At 36.1% G+C, this 17155-nt stretch overlaps 2 long non-coding RNA genes across 2 annotated transcripts; both read left to right on the forward strand.

Annotated features, from left to right (window-relative positions):
- The first annotated feature begins 1652 nt into the window (after positions 1–1652).
- On the forward strand, positions 1653–16771 carry LOC139128344 (uncharacterized). The gene is made up of 4 exons (XR_011551262.1): positions 1653–1835; positions 5631–5762; positions 15842–15961; positions 16550–16771. It is a non-coding gene; the product is annotated as an uncharacterized lncRNA (long non-coding RNA).
- LOC139128345 (uncharacterized) lies at positions 7121–8948 on the forward strand. The gene is made up of 3 exons (XR_011551263.1): positions 7121–7383; positions 7958–8026; positions 8662–8948. It is a non-coding gene; the product is annotated as an uncharacterized lncRNA (long non-coding RNA).
- Positions 16772–17155: the final 384 nt, after the last annotated feature.

Below are 17155 nucleotides of genomic sequence, written 5' to 3' on the forward strand. Positions count from 1 at the left end.
ACCAGCGCAATTACAGAACGGTTGTTTGAGTTTTTGATTAATGTGTTGACTGACTAAATAAACAGAAGTAAATCGTACCTTCGAACTGAGAAGTCGAAAGAATTGTTTATGTTTCATGCTCCAACATAGAAAGAAATTGTAGTACTTGTTGTAGATTGTTCTTCGATAAGACCAACTTTACAACTGCTATAACTTTAGAGGATACTGTAGACATTATTAGTACGAGAAAATACAAGGCACACGCACTCCTAAACACCCGGAGAGCCGGGATCCACGATATCAGCGTTTTGAATCAAGTACTACAGAGAAAGCGCGGCCCCGAATTGTGAGCTCAGTGTACTATCCTCATCATCACAAACAGCATCATTGTACTCGGACCCTGCTTTTGCTCAATCCATAAATCAAGGTCCAATGACAGTTCGTATATCGTTCTAGCCTTGCATGCCTTGCGTGGAAGATGAACAGGTCCTGGGCAATGAAGGAGACCAATCGATCCATTGTCACTACACGGACACAATTTAATCAAAATAGTTGTTGTGTGTACAAAGACATGTCTTCATATAATTAAAAATTATAGATATTGTCGACTGCAGATATGAAGGACACGCGCAGACTTATCAATATAAAAGTTGATTATTGATAGGTCTTTCACACATGTCGGATCGTTGCGAATCAAACTTTACTACACGTAGCTAATCGTCCCTGTTCCAACTTTTAACGGAAGGGTCTATGTTGTTACGAAATCAGTACGGGCATGTTCGAGTTTGACTATGCACGAAGCAGCTCCACGAAGCAGCTCTTACCGTGATCCTCGAAGTTCCTCGAGAGTCTATGCTCTAGCCCAAGGATCGGTCTTGCCTGCTTTGAAGAAGAAGGTTATCGAACTATACGCCTCGTGCTTGTTTTATTTGCTCATTGTAAATAACTGACCGGGATAATATATAATGCTTGTAGCCTTTTGTTGATCAACAGATAAATGTTACAATCATTGAAGCACAGGTGTCCAGGAGACAGAAGTGTGTTGAAGAAATTACATATCTGTACGCGCAAATTCTGCGTCATGTTTTCACTTTGAGTAAAGGTTCACTTCTCAGATCAGTATTTAATGTCACATCATACCTTGTAGGGCTTGTGTCTTGTGTAATTTCAGCCGTGAATATGTGAAATACAAACCGATGTAATGTTTATATTCCAGATGTCAAAACAAAAGCGGCAGCGACTTCGCCTTTCGGACCTAGTTCGCTAATGCATAAACTCACGGGACATTTTTTTTTATATTTGTACATGTGCACGAACTGAAGATAGGGTATGGTGTAAGTAGTAACATTAAGACCAGACAGTGGAGATCTTCGGTCTCGGTCAAATACCGTTGAATATAGGGTATATACAAAATCGAATTGAAGGTGACGATTAGCCCCGAGCATGGTTTAAATTGTTTTAAAACAAGTCCCCTGGAGAGAGATATGATATCTCTATTTTTGGTTTTGTTGGCTTTCAAGTGCTCACGTGATCTGCGTACTGAAACAGATTACGCTCGGGTAACAATGAGTGACAGGTAACAATACTCGCCAATCACCAAGTGTCACGGTTGCGCACAGTTTACTGTAAGTATACACGTTTTAATTTCGCAATACCGCTGTTGTGGCGATATAGACTAGAGTCACATTGAACATCTTGCTAGTACAGGCGGAAGTATATATTTGCGTTCTATTCAACAGAATCCAAGCGCAATCTGGATTATGTTCCCTCCATCGTGGACAGTTAAGAACGGAATATTCAAAAAGCCGAAGAAAAATTCTCGGACCTATCTATTGAAACTTAAATTCACGATTATGGTGAGTTTTTATAATCTTCAAAATGTTTTCTCATAGAAATTGGTGAAGAAACCTCCATGACAGAGGTACGCTCTCCTAACGGTGCAAAGAACATAGCTTATTGTCGGTGTTGGTTACTAAACAGTTGCAATAGGACATAATTACTTTACATATGACTGACAAATCGTCATTTTCATCAATGTACTTACATTTATTTTAACATGATTGAGTTATTTAGCTACTTTCTTTCAGCTTCAGACATTTTTCTGCAGCATTGCTTTAATGCCGGTGTTACGTAAAATTGTACGTTCACTTTTTCAGATAGAAGCAATATGGTTAGGAAAAAACTGAATATGTCATTAAAAAGAAAATACATGAAGAAATTAATGAAACTTGTCAGAAGTTAATATCTTAACGTAGGCAACACATGGAAAACTATACAGACATTAACTAGAGTAATTTCACTGATAAACTGATTCATCAAGAGAGTACAAGTGAAGTTTTTACGTGGAAGTTTATAAGCAAAGCTAACATAAACTCATTCATCAAGAGAGTACAAGTGAAGTTTTTACGTGGAAGTTTATAAGCAAAGCTAACAGTAGGTACTGTATTTTTTTTACAGTAAAATTGAATATAAGTGTTACATAATTATTTTGTACTGACGGCTATGTATTCAACACTGATACTGTGATGTTTTAAAAGCTTCTGTGTGCGAATCTTTTACTGATCAAACTTTACTGCCACTGCTGGACCTTTGACTGAAGAGGGCGGTGATGACGCGACTACGTCAGAGAACCAGTTACTCAGGGGCACTTGTTTTGATTGGGCAATACAAATAGTTGACCTAACTCGATCTACCACTGCAAATAGAAGTTGCGGAGGCTGTACATGTACCGATCAATGCCATTCGATTATGTTCCAGTTGTGTTAGATTATAGGGGTGTGGCCGTAATAATATTAGACTGATTTGCATTTTAAGCAAGAGTTTTAAATTAGCAATATCCTCTACCAAAGCATAACAATTGATTTCACATTTTTCAAGATAACGATGATATGGAGCGTCAGCTCTTTTTGCCCCAAACACTGGACTATGTTGTGTTAAAATTAGTCATGTTGATATATCAATGATTATCACCTTAATGAACGAGGCAAGATGATTTCACGTCCTCGTCGTCGAAAGGTGAGAAATAAAGTCGTAGCGAAAATAAAAACAAGTTGCAAAATTTGATAAATAAGTAGCTAGAGCTTCTAGTGTTCTTTGGCTGATTTGTATTTCCTGAGAACGTGCCATTTATGGGTGGCCATACTTAGAAAGAAGCACCCTGGGAGGGTAAAAATGTTTAACGACACTCAATTTTTTACGAATATATTCGTGACTTGTCCGGTCGGCAACTTATGCGAATTAATTTTGAAGTTTGTCGACTGAATGAAGCGTTCTCGGTCGTAGTCTTGTCAAAATCGAAAATATTCTACCCCGATTTAAGAAGAGCATGGCGGCTTTTGAATTTTCGACTTTCGGTAAATTTTACATACGTTTTATTAATTTCTCTTATCACAAATGCTGCACGGTGACCTGTGAGTTTTAGTCGTGATTAGTTCCCTTGTGCGAAAAAAATTCTGTTCCGACGCATCTAAAGTGGTCACTTTAGGGTTTATCAAGGCTACTTGATACAGACAGAAATTCTGCTTGAAAAAAGACAAAACTAGCTCTGTCTGGTATTGTAAATGAGAGTTTACGATTGGCACCCTGTGTTCAAGATTGAGATACAATGTAACATTACCATGTACTGGTCCATGTACAAATCTTGTTTATTTCAATTTACCCAGTCATGGGACCTACAATTTTACTTGATGCTATAGCAGTAATCACATAAAAGTGTGTTGCCTTAATGCGTATACGCTTTAATGAATGGAAGTGGTATCTTGTGTCTCAATTTTTAACACATAGTGCCAATCGTTAGCTCTCATTTACAATCCTTGGTAGGGTCTGTTTTGTCTTTATACAAATAGAATTTCTGTCTGTATCAAGTAGTCTTGGTCGACACTAAAGTGACCATGGGTGTAAATATGATAACGTATGGCAAACTACAACACTTAGATATCCATCAAATATCGACCAGTTCACTTCTGTTTCTTGTAATATTTATGATTGTTGTAAAGTGCTAAAAGTAACCAACATGATTGTCGAAAAAGTGATTTATGTTGCAAAAAAATCCAAAATAATATTTAATTCACATGCCACAAGCGTTCTGATATATGATACCTTGGCACGCAACTATTATTTTGATGGATATTTGGCTGACTTCCCAGCTAGCCTAGGACAAGCTGATTTACAAACTAGAGATTTACTCTATGACCGCTTGTAAACGTTTTGCTCTGTATTGCAGTAGAATATGGAAATGTCAAGGATATTTTTATTTGATGAGTACCACCAGTACACAATCGATGGAATAATTCAACACGATTTGAACTAGTTTGGGATGATTGGATTTTCATATTTTTTTCAAATTTCTCAAACGTGTTAGGAGCCATATAGCTGAATGTTACAATATCGCAAATTACTCATAAAACAAGTGTGCAATATAAAAAGAACAGCAGATGAGATAACATTTGTAGATTAAATCGACATTACTTCACCATCCAAATATCCCAATTTAGTTCCAATCGTGTTATTGATAAAAACTGTGAATGATTACTCCAAGTGACTTCCACCCTTTCAATTACACATGGACTACTTTCAGTTCATGTACAAGTCTACTGGTAGTGAAGATATCCCTCCTCGCAAAAAAGTTTACTTTCTTTCCTTCTTCTGTTTTTCAAAAATTGCGCCACTAGCAAACTGCAAAGCAATTCCAAAGCCGAGAAATTGAGTTCTCGTAAAACGCATTTTACAAATGGATCTGCAACGCATGAACACAATCTGAACAAAAGGCAAACATTTGGCAATCGTAACACATACTCTCGTCGATAACGCTGCCGAGTGCACAGCTGATTTATTTTGACCTCTACTTGCATCGTGACTTGGCGAGCGTCCTGCTCACCCTTTTCAAAATAGCAATAGAGTAATTTACTTAAACCATCGATTTCTCTCTCTCTCTCTCTCTCTCTCTCTCTCTCTCTCTCTCTCTCTCTCTCTGTTAATCCAAATCTTTCAACACTTGCCAGGCTACTAATAAGTGATATATTCTGACTGCCTGATAACCTTTTATTTTCGAACGTCAAGCTGAGGTAATCCAGGGTAAATAATGGCACCGTTGCTATTTGCACTCAGTAATTATTCATCTTTATACAGATACTCGACAGTCACTGTGCTAAGGCACAGTACTTGCCTTCAACCTTAGTGAAGCAACTCAATTGGAAGTAGTTTGGCGTTGCGCTGAATACCGTCCATATTCCATGAGCGTAATTGCGCGCATGCGCCTGTTCATATCACGGTGTCAAAAGACTAGGGCTGACTGATAAGTCGAGCACAATGCTCACCATCTGCCGGTTATATGTACTAATATTGTGATTGACAATACTTACATTACAGTAAAAACTTTTCCTAACAAGCCTTGAAGCAATCGGGGCCAGGTGAAAATTTATCTTAAAGTGCCACTCTGTCGTTGATGTTCTGGCGCACATGTACAGTTGAATATTATGTCGTTGCGGGCGACATTCTAAGTAACAAGTTTACTTGTTATTAGTAAGTGAAGCGCGAATCAGTCAAACACTAATTATGTGATTTTCCGTCAAGAAAGTATCACTTCAAACGCTAATTAAAATTGTAACCAATGTTGTGTTTCGGTGAATAATCTCTATGTGTTGTTATTCCAGATGACGGACAATAGACCAGACCATATCAGGACAGAAATGTCGCCAGAGAGAGATGAAAATGCAGAACTTTCCAGTGGTCTGCAAATTCTTCAGGGTTGTAACAACTTTATATCCAAAATGTCGCTCGAAAAGGTAAAACATGCATCTTTTGTCTATGTGTGCGTAATTCAAGTCACTATATCTTTTTAGTTTCTGCTGCTATAATGATGTTATGTCATCCTGAATCAAGAACACATCCAATCTGAATTTTTTCATGACCAACGACCATTCAACTTGTACAAGATCTCACGACTCTAGCAGAATTGACTATTCACGATCGAATGTGCACTTAATTTCGGCGTTATTGAATTTTAACACTTTGCGATAAACCTTCTTAGCGGATAGCGGAAACGACGTTATTTCCGGCAAAATAGTTTAACATTGCGAGCGATAACACTGAGAAATATTAAAAATTGCATTCGATATTTTGATGAATTGGTGGACACTTAGCAGAAATGTAGCGAATTGTCTGACGAAAGCATCCGCTGTAGACAAATTCCACTGCTAGAACACACAAATTTCGGCATATGTTGTACGCAGAATATAATTTGATAGAAATTAATTCATATAAATGTTTCAACTCGTTCTTATGAAACTGGAAAAATATCCGCCTTAGATTTTGTACAAAATTATATATGCAATTTTAGTGGTATAAAAAATTAATGGCTACTAATTACCTATTTCAGCAATTCCGTTGCGGTTTGCGTTGATAGGTTTCCATGGTATTATGGCTTAGATTTAACAACAGTCAATGTAGCTTGGTGGCGCTATAACCTATCCAGGATAAATCACAGGTGAAATTTTGGTTGACCCCTGAACTGGGAGCGACCGCGGCCATATTGTTTTTCTTCTATTTTTTCAATGCGCCAAAGGGGGACGCGACGATTCAACGACTTATCAACTCAGCGATGTAAAATACTGTTCTTTACAGTCTGATAATACACATTCAGTCACAAACACCGATTTTTTTGAGGAAAGAGAGCTCAACAAGGCATAGACGTCTGCGCAGTCTACATAATCACTTCATATTGGAATTAGCAATCGCTTCGATTCGTAGTCTAACCAGGTAAGGTTCTACTGTGATAGCACACGAAGGGTGATAGACTCAACTGTCAATAAATGTAATCTCAGTAAACAATGAACACATTAAATTTTTACACATACATGTATACTTTTATCGATATCTGAATCATTCTTTTTCAAGAAAATTCAAAGATATATAACGGAACAACGGGAGGTCAAATAAAAGGCGTCAGGGACAGAGAAATCAATAAAATTTCGGGCAAATACTTCTTATATTTGTCCTCAAAATTATCTGTGAAATATCTGCTATTTCATTTGCATGTTACCATTCTGATCTAAGAGGTATATTTTAAAAACTGGTTTGAAGTCCACAAACTATCATATCATATCATATTCTAAACCATAGACCCTAAAACCGTTTTTAGGGTCTATGTCTAAACGTATGATGTCGTTCATGCTAGACGGCACTACTTTATTTTGAAGAAACCTTTGAACTTCCACTTTTGAATTACACATTAATAACTAAATGTCTTTCACTCGTGCAGCTGGTGCTATTATGGGGTGCTGTCTGTCGTACCATCGTCCCCCCTATGAAATAATGTCAAATGATGAAAATTACAATCTTAGAACATATAATAGCGGAAGATGTGGCCACTTCGTCTTACAACAAACCGAGCAAATATTAATAAAGGTTAGTTTTATTTCATCGTGGAACTTTCATTTTGATGTGATACAGCTAACGTACCTGTACTTGCTTGATTTACAGTCTGAGTATGTATGCATGCATGTATGCATGCATGTATGTATGTATGTATGTATGTATGTATGTATGTATGTATGTATGTATGTATGTATGTATGTATGTATGTATGTATGTATGTATGTATGTATGTATGTATGTATGTATGTATGTATGTATGTATGTATGTATGTATGTATGTATGTGTGTGTGTGTGTGTGTGTGTGTGTGTGTGTGTGTGTGTGTGTGTGTGTTGTTTTGTGGTTGTGTGTCTGTATGCAGCGTGAATTTTCTCATTTTCTCTCTACCTTTTACTTTTTGGCCAATATTCATAGACGTGCATGGAATAGATATCGACATATATGGCCAATTATCCTTCATCTATATGTACATCAATCATGATAGGTATATGATTCTGTTTTGAGACTTTCTTGGTTTTCATTTTCATGTTTGATCTTGACGTTCTACACTCACATTCCCTTTTCGTAACATACTTGTCGTAATCAACGCGTTATTTTTCTTACAGGTTCATGTTGGGTATTCACCTTTAGAATACCCGCAACCTAATGAAACAATTTTCTTCTTATACGGCCAGGTAAGATGCATTTTATCGTCTTCTATAACCCTATTTAGATCACAGTGAACATTCACCCAGGTGGAAAATCAACTCACTGTGAATTATACTCCCATACATTTGTAGGGCACGAACGTATGGGCAGAGAAACTGTATAAGAATCCAACGATCTAAGCAGGAACACAACTCGTAGACAAATAATCTATCCCTGGCCGTGGTTCCGAGAATCAGTAGTTACCAAAAACTAGGTTTGAATGTAATGTGTCGGAGCTGTGGTTGAGTTTTTTGAGCACTTAAGTTATAGTAAAAAAACAGAAACAAACACGTTGATGGTTGAGACCGCGGAAAATGCAATTAACGTGTAAAGAAAACAGAGTTGTTATTAATTTTTCAGAACAGGTACATCCAATTTTGGATACATGTGGCAAAACACGATTAATGTGAACTATCGTTTAATTAGTGTTATAAGAGAAAGCGTACTCTTGGTTTTAACTTAAGATAAATCAATTTATAGACAAATGTTTTTATACCTTTTATTCCACACTATAGATTTTATGTGCATGTTAATGGTTCTTCTTCCCATGGAAAGGCTAAAAAATAACGTAGATTTATAGAACTGGTTTTATATCTTTGCCTTTATATTTTGTCTGCCTCAGGAGAGTTTATCTTCGCCAAGAAGTATGGATTTGTTCTTGAGAGACCAGTTAAGTGCAAGAACAGAAGACGTTTCCAGTCCTGCCTTTTAATAAATTCGGGAACCAGCCACGGGACTGCAATGAATGTGGATATTTTTCGAAGATCTTTTAAAACAGTAGCAATTGACTCCTTAATATTCAACCATCGGTCAATAGCATTACATTGTGTTTTTGACTAACTTATTCCATCAGCTCAGCTTGTATAATAAGAAACAAGACTTCTGATAAAATGTTGGTCACTGTGCATGCCTGGTACATATCAAACTGCAATAAAATAATTAAAATGTGCACATGCAGAGCACAGACACTTTCAAAACTTGAAAAAGTTCAACAAAAACCTGTCATCGATTTTTTGTTATCCATTGTAACTCATTGATTTGGTCCTGTCCCTGATATTTCTTAGCCGTGTGATTATTAGCAATTTTCACTCAATGTATGTCGAAGGAAACCTGATATCTATGAATGTCACCGAACTTGTTATTCAGAATACATAAAATTACAACTTTGCTAAAAACGTCACGAAAATCTTTTTCAAGAAACCCACTTGACAAATTTTAAGACGATGTAAAACCTGCTTGAAGAAGTTATGACAAAAGTTATAACAATGATATCAAATACCACCAAATACCAAAGTCGGTGTCTTTGAATACTGGATAAATGCAAAAAGTCATAGAAGAATTTTTGAGTATCTACGAGAAGTGTTATTATAAAGAGAGGCATGTTTCAGTATACTAAAACGTTGTCACATAAACATGGCTGGGTATGCTTGTCTCTCTCATTGTAAATGAGCTTTATTTCAATTTATTTGAAGGTGATTATTGAATTGAAGAACAATAAATGTCAGGGTAACTTGGATCTTTAAATATAACGTTTATTGTGCAGTATTTGTCCCAACACTTTTGTTTATCTGACATGATAAACGTTGTAGTCAGCCGGCTTCCTGCAAGTGAGTTTATATCGGAATCATCTAAAAAGGTTAAAAGAACATTTCACATTCATTCATAAAAACGTTTCTTGATCGATTTTTCACGCTACAAAATGGTTGATCAGCAACATATGAACTTAAAAGATATTTTTCTTGGGGGCTCCAGCTAAGAAACCCTTTTCCAAATTTTGTAGTTAACGAGTCTAGGTTACAAGTAATTACCTTGAAAACAACTGTTCACCAATCTCTACTTTGACCACCAATTCAGCATAGGATAAAATATCAATAAGTAATATTTTGTGTATGTATGTTATTTTCTCTTAGTTATGTGTATTTTCAGACATATTTAAGTTTTTAGTATACTTATATTGTACTGTAGACCAAGCCTAAAATGATGCACATTTTCTTAAAGTTTTTTTTGTGATATTTGTGCAAGTTCTGTTACTTTTAAGACACAAATTATTCTTCTTTCCACATTCATCTATCAAGCTGAAGTAAAATAATGAAAACCATATTTTAGAAATCCTTGGCATTTCATGGTTGTTTATTGAATGCTAAAATGACGCAAGAATTGGTAATGCTTCAGCGTGAACTATTAGGCCTATGTGAACAATGCATCCAACTCTTTCATGGAGGTCAAACAATTATCATATAAAGGAGAGTAAAGATGCCCTTACGCCTATTTCCTTGTTTGTGAGACATTTTTTTTTGATTGACACTGTAACAAATGAAAATAATTTACTGCCAGAATGATCTCACACATAGAACTTGCCATTAATGTAAATAAGACAAAATGATTCTCCTCAATGGAGACTGCAAGTGACTGAAATCTTACGATAATAGTAGATGTCTTCATGGAAAAAGGGATCACAAAATGTTATTGACATACATGTGGCAGTGCCATTTGTTTTAATCTAACAATACCATTGCAATATGAAGTCCAAACCAACCATTGTTTCATCAAGGATGGCATCAACGGTTGGGGGGGATTTCCCTCTTTACAAGAAAATTAGGAGTGATTTCACAAGTTCATGTAGATATGGGTTCTACTTGTATCTCTAAGGTGTGACTGGCACCATTTCATGGGGCCTGGTCCCCTTGAAAAATACTACGGGGTACCAACATGTCAAAGGAGAGAATCCCCTATCCCCTCTCTAGATGAAACACTGCAACACCCCAGTTGATTTTACTGAGCTATCTGATTTTCTTTAGTAGCATTTCAACACCGACAAACATATTTTCCACAGTAACATTTGATGGTAACAGTGCTTTGCAGGTGCGGAACGCTACACATTTTATGTTACCCTGTGTAATATTGACGCGACTCCAACAGAAACTGAATACACTAAAAAAGGATATCTTTCACACTGTTCTTGCATCTTGGTTTTTCATCGGATTGGATTTTTCGGCTTTTAATGACTCGACACAAATGTCATTTATTTGAGATCATAGTGTTTGGCTATTTCGATCTGCCAAGCGTTGCAAAAAAGCTGAAATTCGTCTGTCAGAGACAAATGAATCTGCAGCCAGCAGATATGTTATAGCCCTAAAATATTATGTGCACATATCTGCATTTGTGAACTACCACAGCTCTGAAACCAATCTGTGAAAGCTATCTGGCGATCTGCAGGCTTGATTAAGGGTTGACAGTGAACATATTTTCTTGTGTTGTTTGCAACTTATTATGATGCATGTGAGGGCAATACATGGTAAAAGGTATAGTTACGTCAAACAGTAGGTAAGTTTTTGTTTAATTATTGATTGGACAAGAACAAAAACTTGATTCATTCTTTTATTTTACAAGACATAGTGCTTGCCTCAACAAAATTACTGTAATAACAGCATCTTTGTAAAACGCAACATGTTTACTTAAGATACATGGAAAATACTCATATACTTCATGTTGCTTACAACTTGACTTTATTGGAAAGATTCACGTACAAACTGGAATAGCGTGACATATTTTCAAATGTGCTGAAGATAAAGTTACTCATTCAAACTGATGAATCTCCACTTTTATCATCACACATGATCGGGTAATACTGAACATTTGTAAATAGAGGTAGAGTTTTGTTACCTGCACTGCCGTGACTGCACATGAAGTACATGTATATACGTGAAAATGAAAATAAAACACACTGATTTGATTTTAATCATGATCTTGGTATTTATGAATGACAGGTGAGAAGGGATTAATGCAGGAATCGTCTTCTAAAGAAATCTTTGTTTATACTGTAGTTGACCTTTGAAACTAGTTTACATGTACTGGAACTATTTGCAGGCGTGGAAATGGGGAACAAGCTTTCTTGTTGTTGTATACATTCACAGTATTTCCTTAAAAAGTTGTGTCAATTTTCCACCTTCCAAACATATCTTTTCTTGTCAAGAACATTTGTCAATATGGCTGACGATTTAACCACGTTAGATAATTAGCAAAGTCTTGCTGTTCTATTTCGTATTATGGGTTTGAGGCTGTATAAACAATCATCACTTTCTGTACTCCATATTAAATGGATGTACAAAAAATTGGAGAAGTGAGCTTCATTGTTGCTTTGAAAAGGTACTTTCTGGCAACACCATATTGCATTAGAAACCAGAGGCCAGAGGTCACACATAAAAAAAAATAATTCCACACAGTCAAGCAGAAGTTGAATGATTTAATGTCAAATCAACTTATCGTTATTATACCATACTCACTAAAAATTTGTATTTTCTAGTTATTGCTCAAGTACAAAATGATGGTATAAAATTGCATGTCGAAGTACATGTAACCTTTTGGTTGATTACTCCTGCAAATTACTTAGTACTAGTAATATTCATTCACATCTTCACAATAAATTGGACACTGTTGTGCAAACAGAGTTTTAAACTGACACTTCTGTATTGTTTAGCTAGCTCTACAATAAGATATGTGCTTAAAAGGAGGTTAGTGACAGTAGAAAATTGTGATGTTCCCACTTAAATATTACTTTCAAAATTAGTTAAAATTTGAACTATTCTGATATGACATGGTGAAGACTCAATACCGATGTAGCTTATAGTGTAATGTGAACAGTTTTTCTTGCTTTTATGGTATAACGTGTAATGTGAAGTGAGGGATAAATTACATCATATTTGATGATTTAATATCATGATATGGATAACAGGAAAAAGTTTTCAATGGCCAAAGATCATTGTAATGGTATCTCTGTGACTAATAAGTAGTATGTTGTGGGATCGATCTATAAAGTTCACTTCAGTTAGTGAATCGTGGACTTTGAGCTCTGAGGAGCATAACAGTAATCTCTATTAGTGTATTATTCACGATTTAGAATCTGTACATAAATAATATTTGTGACTGAAAGAGTGTCATCAAGTCACACAGCTAAAACTCTGCAATGACATGCAAATATCCCACTCTGCTATTTAGTAATCACTAAAAGTGGCAAGGTAAAACTGATTGATTAATTCAAAAGTTAACAAAACTAATGTGATGCTGATCAAACAAGGAGCTTCGAATAAGAATGTCACAATTTGCAAAGGAAGCTGATGAAAGATACCTAAAAGCATTCGCTGCACTCCTACATCATCTAAGTTTGGAATAAATTTGATCCTACATTGTATTCTGGAAATGGTATCTCATAACACATTGTGAACAACATTTTGTTGTCAAGTAGTACACTATTACATAGATGCCCACCTGAAAGAGTTAAAAAGGTTGTTATATTGCCAGGTCTGAAATCATGCATGATGCAGGGATAAAGTGATAACAGTGGGAGAAGTTGTGACAGGAGAGTAGTGATAGGTCCCTTATTCTTGCCTTTCTTTACTTTGCCTTTTGAAAGCAAAAACATTATTAATATTGATCGGTTGTTGTTCTTATACTTGTATATATTGCATGTATGTGTACATTTATGTAATCAACAAGTACTAATGATAAAACGTTTAAAGGTATGTAACTCTATGTGATCAATGCCCTTGTCTGTGTGTGGTAAAAAACAACCTTTACCCTCGTGACAAAATGTGTAAATTCAGGTCAGTCATTGAAAGCATGCATTAGTAGAATTTCAACATAGATGCAGACGACAACATGGTGCAGGTGAACAGCTGTATGTTTTATTCAACTGACCATGTCCTGAAACAGATTTACAGCGACATCCATGCTCTTGACTGTAGTGGACTTTCACTGTACCATGGATACTGATTAGTGTACGGTGTGTATACACGGATGCTACAGCATACTGAACATCTGGTATCCATTCATGTGGTGAGCAAAGGAATGTGGCTTTGTCAAATGTCTAAAACTATATGCTGTGTCCATTATAATCTTTATGCATGTTTACATTTACATACTCACAGGACTCTATACTATGGTTTAGCTTTCATGATCTTTATTTGAAGCTTTTCATTATTATAGGTATTTAATGCTCCTACTAGGCCAGCAGGTAAAGTTTCTTTCTCATTCAAGGAAGGCAGTAGAGGGTCATGGTGGTCTGAATGGCTGATCCAATATCTGTAATTACAATGCAATTCATATCCCTCCTTATGCACAAACATGTACGGACATGCACAATATGCACGATGTTTACTTTGCTATTAGAATCAGATGCAGTGCTTAAAATACATTTTTCTATAAAGTGTCACGGTCAACTTCGCGTTGGGGTTTTCAAAGTACACCTTTTTTCCACTTGTCAAGTACAATGTGTAATTACCTAAATAAAGACAAATAAAATTCAAATGAGTCAATCTGTCCTCTTCTATTGAACAGCTTGTATGTCCAACCATAATTTATGGACGGTTGTTCAGTTTTTAAGTTTGGTCCTATGAAATTTAATCACAACATAGCTTCTTTTTAGGCCGAAATAGTCGATGACTCTGACGTTGATCACCAGTTATATGCTAATGTCATATGACCTGTAAAGTGTTTCCTCTACTGACAGTAAGACTGAATACTGTATTGCGTGTACCACACGCAAGCTCTTATACAAACTGATGAGCACATGAATACATGTATTCTGGCGCCATGGCCACGGACTTTATTGTTGAATTCCTGTAAATATTTGACTACAAAATGATGTCTATGAAATTGCTGTTGTAACAGAATCACTTGTGGAAGGGACAGCCTGTAAGAAATTTATGGCTCGGTCTCTCATGTAAAGTATACAATGACCTCTTTCTGTGTTTTGTGCTCAGACAATGAGCTCACTACAATATGATAATTTTAAATCAGTAACAGCGAGGTCTGAGTTGATTGTTTGATATCCCCTTGTCTTAAATACCGCAAAAACACATTCCTGTACCAGTACAAGTATCACGGTGCGTACATTTTGTGCTGGATGTACTGGTATTTTTGTATGTCACCCTATCAAAATTAGCATACTCAAAAACACTGCCTGGGCAAACTTTACCTTTGTCTACCTATATGTTCTCACCAGGAAGTGTTAACAGTACAGCAGTACTACATTAGGCACATTAGTTCACAGTAGTTTAATCAGTAGATACAAAAACAGCTTGTAAGTTTTTCTCCTTCCAAATGTATGTACTATGATAGAATTAAGAATGTAAGTGATTCAGAGCAAATGAACCTGACCAGCAGTTTTTGCAGATTGCAGTTGTGTATTCAACAGCAGTCTTTTCATGGGGACAGCCAAATGCATGTACATAGCATATATTATTATGTTTTATTTGCTTCTGTTTAACTTGTTCTTTCATTGCAAACACTCTGAACAGCAGAAAATCTCACAAATACGCCCTCCTGCAAGGATACTAGTCTGTTGTCTGCAAAGAAGCAATACGGAATATTATTGTGGATATCATCTTCTATACTTGCATTGGGCTGCATATGTAGCACCAGTATTTGCCCTGCATGGCAATTATATCTGAAACATACGCCATTTCTGTCAGGTCATCAGTATAGGGGTAAAACATACAGCTGTCCTACAATCGCTGTACAGGTATAATAATTTGTTTAGTTTCTATACCTTTTCAACATGCCTGCACAAACTTTGCCATTATCTATAAGGCTCAGCTGCGTTAAGCAACACGTGCACGTTTTACATGTTAAACACCAGCCAACAGTGACATGGTGACGTACAAAAGAAGATTTTCCAACACCTGTAATACCCCTAGAATTCAGTAGTTGCATTGTAGCCATAAACTTATAGCATGAAAGGAGAAATTTTCTCTATATATGATTGCACTGATTCATACATGCAATTTATCCGCTTTCATCCACAGGTAACAGCACAAGCACCTGTGGTTGCACACTCATCATAGTCATAACAAGTACAGATACTGTCACGGTGATGCAACTGCCGCTGGTTCGCTGGAGCTACCATCAGGACTACATTACTTCATGTAAGAATGTTTACCAAGTATGTGCTTCTTGCCAAATGTCCTTTTACTTTGCTGAGTATCCTGTGGCCCTCTTAGGGTCTTTCAAACTATTGGCATGTTCGATAATTTGGCTGTTTACAGACGCATGTACTTTCCAGTGGTTTTATATCTTAAGTCCCATAAATATTTGCAAGTCATTATCTCGTCACTTTATCATTATCTTATCACTGCAAGTCTGCATTACCACATGTTATCATATAACCATGTAAAATTCAAATCATCATAAAAAGTTCTCTCACATGGTTTTCATCAAGATGGCACATCATGTCAAAGTTTAAAATCAAAATGCTAATAGTGGGACATTATTTCATAATCAAACTGCGAAATAGTAAAATCAAATTACAGTGTCTTACCATATCAACATGTAATGATGATATTTTGTGACTGACATATGATAGTTAAGCATAAGTATGTATTTTATTTTGAATCTGCGATATGCTCTGCATTTCAATACCTCATAGTTTAATCATGACAAGCGCTGTTTGCCATGTATCGTAATTTTGACATTATTCATGCCTCAGTATGTATAATCTTGTCTTTCGTCCACAGATGCAGGGATATCCAGTGTTATTTCAACTCTCCCGAATGGTCCAGCCTCATCAAGGCATTAACTCAATTCGCTGAAGCAATGTAAATCAATCGAACAAGCAATCATTCGAGTCAAATAAACAAGGAAAGGCCTCTGTAAAAATGCAAACATATCAGATTCAGTAAGAAACACAAGTATCCCCATTAAACGTACATTTTGTCATATGTATTGCATTTCTTTGTTGGTCGGATTTACAATTAAAGACGTCAAACTTTAAAATCGAAAATTTATATACATTCTGCATGGGGTCATCCCTGTGACTGATTATTATCATAATATAAAGACACTATTAATGCAACAAGAAAGTGCTTAAATACCAAGTAGTAGAAGATGTAGATGTGTTATTGTGAGAAAGATTCTATAATGATTCTATCTTTCATATTACCGAAAGTGTCGCTACAGCCAAGAAATGCAAGGATGCATAATAACCTTTGTCTCTGGCTCTTATTTTGGTGTCAGCTTATAGTTCTGTACAAACACATCTAATCCAGTGATTAACACTCGGATATGGCATTTTTGTAAAATCGTGTACAAAGACAAACACTGTTACTGAAGTTAATCATCAT

Source organism: Ptychodera flava, unplaced genomic scaffold (genome assembly GCF_041260155.1).
Source record: "Ptychodera flava strain L36383 unplaced genomic scaffold, AS_Pfla_20210202 Scaffold_50__1_contigs__length_938362_pilon, whole genome shotgun sequence".
NCBI lineage: Eukaryota > Metazoa > Hemichordata > Enteropneusta > Ptychoderidae > Ptychodera > Ptychodera flava.